Here is a 7428-nt window from a genome sequence, read left to right on the forward strand (position 1 = left end):
GTCTCGTCAAGCCCCAGCCTCACCTAGTCAAGCCCGCTACAGCCCAAGCTTCTACCACAAGGTGCTGGCGTCGCTAGAGGCCAGAGTACAGGAGGAGAAGAGTCAGATCAGGGAGCTTCAAATCAAATGTATTTATAAAGCCCTTCTTACATCAGCTGATATCTCAAAGTGCTGTACAGAAACCCAGCCTAGAACCCCAAACAGCAAGCAATGCAGGTGCAGAAGCACGGTGGCTAGGAAAAACTCCCTACAAAGGCCAAAACCTAGGAAGAAACCTAGAGAGGAACCAGGCTATGAGGGGTGGGCAGTACTCTTCTGGCTGTGCCGGGAGGAGATTATAACAGAACATGGCCAAGATGTTCAAATGTTCATAAATGACCAGCATGGTCAAATAATAATAATCACAGTAGTTGTCGCGGGTGCAACAGGTCAGCACCTCAGGAGTAAATGTCAGTTGGCTTTTCATAGCCGATCATTGAGAGTATCTCTACCGCTCCTGCTGTCTCTAGAGAGTTGAAAACTGCAGGTCTGGGACAGGTAGCACGTCCGGTGAACAGGTCAGGGTTCAATAGCCGCAGGCAGAACAGTTGAAACTGGAGCAGCAGCACGGCCAGGTGGACTGGGGACCGCAAGGAGTCATCATGCCAGGTAGTCCTGAGGCATGGTCCTAGGGCTCAGGTCCTCCGAGAGAGAGAGAAAGAAAGAGAGAATTAGAGAGAGCATACTTAAATTCACACAGGACACAGGATAAGACAGGAGAAATACTCCAGATATAACAGACTGACCCTAGCCCCCCGACACAAACTACTGCAGCATAAATACTGGAGGCTGAGACAGGAGGGGTCAGGAGACACTGTGGCCCCATCCGATATCCGGACAGGGCTAAACAGGCAGGATATAACCCCACCCACTTTTCCAAAGCACAGCCCCCACACCACTAGAGGGATATCATCAACCACCAACTTACCATCAGCTGGACATGCAGGAGGAAGAGGAGTGGTATGAGGATGAGGGATTTCTGGGGTGCGTGGACATCGGCGTTGGGATGGAGGTGTCTGAGCTACTGCCGTTGGACAGGGATATGGTCATGTTCATGTTGCTGTAAACTATAGACTGATCTGCTCCTACTTATACTGGATTCTTGTGTATATGTTATGTCTAAATAGTTCACTAAAGTTGTCTGCATTTTACTGGTCACCTACTGGTTTTCTTTCTTATTCTACACAAATACTGTACCATCAAGACCTCCAGTGGTGTCAGGCTACTTACTGACTGGTGCTGGGCCACTGTTCATCAGTTCACCTCCAGTGGTGTCAGGCTACATATTGACTGGTGCTGGGCCACTGTTCATCAGTTCACCTCCAGTGGTGTCAGGCTACTTACTGACTGGTGCTGGGCCACTGTTCATCAGTTCACCTCCAGTGGTGTCAGGCTACTTACTGACTGGTGCTGGGCCACTGTTCATCAGTTCACCTCCAGTGGTGTCAGGCTACATACTGACTGGTGCTGGGCCACTGTTCATCAGTTCACCTCCAGTGGTGTCAGGCTACATATTGACTGGTGCTGGGCCACTGTTCATCAGTTCACCTCCAGTGGTGTCAGGCTACATACTGACTGGTGCTGGGCCACTGTTCATCAGTTCACCTCCAGTGGTGTCAGGCTACATACTGACTGGTGCTGGGACATTGTTCATCAGTTCACCTCCAGTGGTGTCAGGCTACATACTGACTGGTGCTGGGCCATTGTTCATCAGTTCACCTCCAGTGGTGTCAGGCTACATACTGACTGGTGCTGGGCCACTGCATGAAAGTTGATCAGGAGGACTGAAATATGCATGTGCTGTAGTGGAGAGACACCAGAGACAGAAAGGAGGAGCGAGAGAGACAGAGGACATGATTTAACATCCTCATGATTTGCCCAAAGACTGATGACATCCACACAAATAAATTTGTAGAACATCCACTAGGTCTCTTTCATCACAGTGAGAGTTATTTTATTTGATGTATGGTTTTCTGTAAGGTTATGTCAACTAAACAATTCATACAATATATTCTAAAGCCTGATGACATCCAAGCTGTTACATAGGCCTCAATGTCACAGAATATGTGTTTTGTATGCATTGTCTATGTCTATGTAAAAACCTTATGGCAAATTGTACAGCATGTAAAATGTTGTCAAAGGCCTGATGTAATCTTTGTATGGACTCACCCCGTATGAGTCTGCGTTGTGCAGGGAGATGAGGCCTCCTTTGACCTGAGCGTTGTTGTCATCCCAGTGCTCCAGGAGGGCAGCATCTCCTTCCAGCATGTCCAGGATGCCCTTGTCTCTCTCCTTCACCATGCCCAAAGACATGTTACCATCACAGTTCTTCTTGGTGAGGATACATACAGACAGATGAGTAATTCAAATGCATGAGAAGCATTTGAAGTAAAAAGTTATCATTATACATACTGCACGGTACTGACTATAAAAAAAGCATCCTAGTAGCCATCAGTTAATCAAATGCAATTATTTTTGAAGAGCCTTTATGAAATGTGGGAAGACTAACCTTGAGCTAATTGCCCTTGGCTGCAGCCTCAAAGAGAGGGGTGAAATCAATTAGTTACATTGACCGATGCCCCGTTTCTCACCAGCGGCTCAGCAACCTCATAGTGACAGTAGGAACAGACAACACAGGGACACTAGAACACTGAACATGTCATTTACTCTATGTATTTAGAGCAAAACTAAATTCAATGATAAAGATATATTCAATCAATGCAGAACTAAACCCAACTCAAAGACAGTAAGGCCAGACAGACAGACACACTCCATGTCCAATAACTAGTCACTCTGTCATGTTGAAAAGCTATGTTGCAGCTGTGACATTCACACCTGGATCCATACAGAAAGTAGTCCTGCAGGTGTCCACACAGGTGGTTATCTGAGCATTTAAAAAAAAAAATGCTGAAATCAATGGCTTGTCTTGTTTTGAAGCCCACTCACCATGTCAAGGTACAGGCCGTGAGTGTGCTATTATTAGACAATGTCAGTTAAGAATTGGTTGTTATAAGACAGCTGAAAACTGTTGGAACTGATTAAAGAAGCAATAAAACTGGCCTTCTTTAGACTAGTTGAGTATCTGGAGCATCAGCATTTGTGGGTTCGATTACAGGCTCAAAATAGCCAGAAACAAGGACCTTTCTTCTGAAACTCATCAGTCTATTCTTCTGAGAAATGAAGGCTATTCCATGCGAGAAATTACCAAGAAAAGACTGACACCAGTCTCAACGTCAACAGTGAAGAGGTGACTCCGGGATGCTGGCCTTCTAGGCAGAGTTCCTCTGTCCAGTGTCTGTGTTCTTTTGCCTATCTTAATCTTTTCTTTTAATTGGAGTCGACTCTTCACTGTTGACCTTGAGACTGTTGACCTTGAGACTGCAGGTACTCTTTAATGAAGCTGCCTGTTGAGGACTTGTGAGGCGTCTGTTTTTCAAACTAGACACTAATGTACTTGTCCTCTTGCTCAGTTGTGCACCGGGGCCTCCCACTCCTCTTTCTATTCTGGTTAGAGCCAGTTTCCTAACCCTACCATCCCTCCCTATTTGGAGTTTAACCATAATATTTGTGGTAATATTTGTTCTGTCTTTTTTTGTGAATTAAACTGAAATTTCAACCAACTTTCTAAGGCTTGTTTTAAAAATAGGAATATTTTGGAGATAACCGAAAGTGAGAGGTTGCAATCTGAAGGAAAAAAAGTGTGTTGTTAGTAAACAAGCACAATGTTAGATAAGAGTGTATTGTTATTAGTAAACAAACACAATGTTAGTTAAGAGTGGGTTATTAGTAAACAAACACAATGTTAGTTAAGAGTGTATTGTTATTAGACAATGTTAGTTAAGAGTGGGTTGTTAGTAAAGACAATGTTAGTTAAGAGTGTGTTGTTATTAGACAATGTGTCACAACGTCCACAGAAGGTGGCGCCTCTCCTCGGTCGGGCGGTGCTCGGCGTTCGTCGTCGTCGGCCTACTAGCTGCCACCGATCTGTGTTTCAGTGTCTGTTAGTTATGTCTGTTTTTTGAATGCACCTGTTTCGTGTTTGTCATTAGTGGGGGGGTATTTAGTCTGTCTGTGTTTAGTTAGGCTTCGTGCGGGATTGTTCTTTGTTACGTGTGGTAGAGGTGGTGTTCGTTTTATGTCGTTGGTTTACTACTTATTGTCTAGGCATTAGGGTTGCCGGGCTGCGCCCCGTCTGCCTTTTTGAGCGGAGCTTCCTTTTGACTGTTGTGCTCCCAGCCTTATATGGATTTTGCCCTTGGATTTATTAAATCACGTTTGTTCCAACGGACCTCAGTCTCCTGCGCTTGACTCACCCTTAAACTGTTCTATCCGCCCGTGACACAATGTTAGTTAAGAGTGGGTTATTAGTAAAGATAATGTTAGTTAAGAGTGTCACGTCTACTTCTCCTTCCCTTCGGCGTGCGACATCACCGGAATACTAACCACCGGTCCTGGACCTCATTACCTCCCTTTTATAGGTCCCTTCCTTTTGTTCATTTCTCAGTTGGTATTGATCCTGTGTTCATGCTATCTCGCTTCTGTTACGTTGTCTTGTTTTATGTTTGTTTCATTAAACGTTTCACTTGCACCTGCTTCTCGACTCACAGCGTCATCGTTACAAAGAGTGGGTTATTAGTAAACACAATGTTAGTTAAGAGTGTTGTTAGTAGACAAAGACAATGTTAGTTAAGAGCATAGTAGATGTGGTAAAGATGTCAGTGGAAAGGCAGGATGCCATCATTGACTCACATTCAACAAATATAATGTAACAAAGTAGATATTAGTCAAATCCGTCATGATTTATGTTTAGCAACAGGCCCACAATATGGTTACTGAAGTCAGATTTGGGTATGTTTGGCTGTTTTCAATGCATAACATTTATAAAATTGTCCTTAGAAATCAGGTTTAGAAGCTAGTATGCAAAACAAATCAATGGTGGTAATGAGGAGTTTTTAACTGTAATGCAGTTGATTGGTAATGATAACTTTAACATAGATTGAGGTTGACAAGCATTATACTCATTCTACTCCAATTTGTATGTCAACATATAGTGAACATTTCCATTGCTTGGAGACCAGTAAAGGATGGAAAAAGGTAACTCTGTACATGTTTATATTTACACTTAGTTTAGAAGCATATTTACACTGGAAGCAGGCACGCACGCACTCACTCACCCACACATTTGTACTTATTTATTTAACTAGGCAAGTCAGTTAAGAATAAATGGACACAGACACACTAAAGAAAATACACATTTTATTTCAACAATGTTATGAGAACATTATTGAAATACCTGCAAATACGTCATTAGACTCAAGCATAAGGAATCCAGCACCTTGAACGAGCAGGTCCCAGAAGAGAGCGTGTGAGTGATTTCTGTAGTTTTTCCTTCTGTGATTGCATGTGACAAGCTCATCCACGTAACAGCATGAATATAAAACGTAAATAACTTCGGCTGTGAGCGATGGAAAGAAAATTGACCTCGAAGACAATTCATGGAAAAATTCTATGATATTCTTGGCACAAAGGTGATTTTCAGACTTCTCTATGGAAATGGTCTTTCTGGGCTCAGCGTCCGTTAAAGTGCAGTACTGCCAGTCTCCTCTAGGTACATGGTATGGAGTGCTTTCTAACCAGAATCTTGGCCACTTGGTTGGATCACCTGATTGTAGTTGCCGACGTTGTTGCTACTGTAAATAAATATATAGCACAACCCAAAGAATACACAAGGGAGAGTGTGGGTGGCTCACTTTTGTCAAGTCGGTGACCAAGGGTGTTGTAATATGGGGATAAAGATTGTCCGACTTGCTCCTATATGTGGACCAGTGGAAGCTGATAAGGGAAGAATGGCTCAGAATAATGGCTGGAATCGAGTAAATGGAATGGTATCAAAAACATGGTTTTCATGGGCTTGATACCATTCCATTCATTATACTCCATTCCATCCATTATTATGAGCCGTTCTCCCCTCAGCAGCCTCCACTGATGTGGACTGCATGCACTTTACAACACCCATGTGACCAAAGGTCATGAAGTTTCGTCTGCAGTTTACTTACATTTTCTGCAGTTGCTCCTCACCCGCTGCAACTTGCAGCCATAGCCTGCATTGAGGGAGGCACTATTTGTTAACTAATCATTTGAATGTTTGTTTGACCCACGCGAACGGGAAGACTTGAATCAAATAGGAAGCAACTTTGCCGCGATCAAAGATTATCTATTATATTGACAATATAACCGAGTGACCGTTCTAAAAATGGAAATACATGTCATCAATGATTGAAGGCAGGTGGGAGGAGGCGAGATCAGGAGGAACAATTCTAGCCAATGAGAGGGCACATAAGCATGTGAACAACAAGCACAGCTAACATGTTTTTCTCAAAGTTACCGGAAAGACACGTGCATTCAGTTATATCAGTACATGTGTGACAGCCTAAACATTACGAAACTTCTATTCGATCAAATAAGCCTCACGTAATTCAACACTCTCATAGACCTCCATACAATACAGAGCTTATCTCACGTGGACAGATAATGGGTGGAGTAAATCCTCTCGCTTCACCTCTTCCTCTCTGCAGCGATTCATATCTATACAGTGGATATGTACAAATGAATGTGATATTTGAATCTCTCTCTCCCCAACTGATATATTTACAGTTTGTGTGATATGGGGATTGAAGGCATGTTTATTTTGACATTAAAAATTACTTTTATTAGCAATGGCAACACTGCCATGTTGCACTGAGCCTTACCGTTGGAAAACCACATCAGTGTCCGACTTTCGTCTGTAGCAGATGCACCTCCCCGACTTCACTTCTCAGCTTATGTCTACAGTCGATTGCTTCAGCCTTACCACTCAAATGCAGCGTGTGTGCGTCCCCCTCACGTGTGAGGCTTCAGTGTTAAAAGAAATATGGTCTATTATAGTGACAAGATAGTGAAGTGACAATGGAAATACCTTTCCTCAAAGATGGAAGGCAGACGGGAGGAGGCGAGATCAGGTGGGACCATTCTAGCCAACGAGAGGGCAAATACATGTGTCAACAACAGGCCATAGAGCTAGGTAGAAGACTCATCTTTGTATCTGTGCTATGGTTTCCGTTAGCCAGTAATTGCCGGCTTCTGGCCAATAACAAAATTGCAAAGCCGATAAATAGAATTGTCCGGGCAAAGGAAATAATCCCATTGCGAAATAATGCTTTTTAGCCTACTCATTGATGTAAATACCAGTCGATGTAAATACATTTGAATGGTCATGCATCATTTTGTGAAATTAAATTGGCGGTGTGTATATTCGTTATGTATCTTATTTACCACACATTTACAACATACATATACAGAGCCTTTGAGAGAAAATCTGTCAGACAGCTCAATAGCTGCTGCTACAGCTCC

The 7428-nt window shown here is 43.2% G+C and overlaps 1 long non-coding RNA gene across 3 annotated transcripts; it reads right to left on the reverse strand.

The window, feature by feature from the left end:
* Nucleotides 1-561: 561 nt before the first annotated feature.
* Nucleotides 562-7025, reverse strand: LOC106579637 (uncharacterized). 3 transcript variants are annotated; one of them, XR_001322699.2, is made up of 6 exons: nt 6789-7025; nt 2549-2645; nt 2209-2367; nt 1270-1839; nt 968-1063; nt 562-681 (listed from the first exon to the last, which is right to left on the reverse strand). It is a non-coding gene; the product is annotated as an uncharacterized lncRNA (long non-coding RNA). The 3 variants fall into 3 exon arrangements; XR_006760798.1 differs by having other exon boundaries at nt 622-681; nt 968-1060; XR_001322698.2 differs by having other exon boundaries at nt 617-681; nt 968-1839.
* Between the last annotated feature and the right edge of the window lie 403 nt (nt 7026-7428).

Source organism: Salmo salar, chromosome ssa19, assembly GCF_905237065.1.
Source record: "Salmo salar chromosome ssa19, Ssal_v3.1, whole genome shotgun sequence".
Classification (NCBI taxonomy): domain Eukaryota; kingdom Metazoa; phylum Chordata; class Actinopteri; order Salmoniformes; family Salmonidae; genus Salmo; species Salmo salar.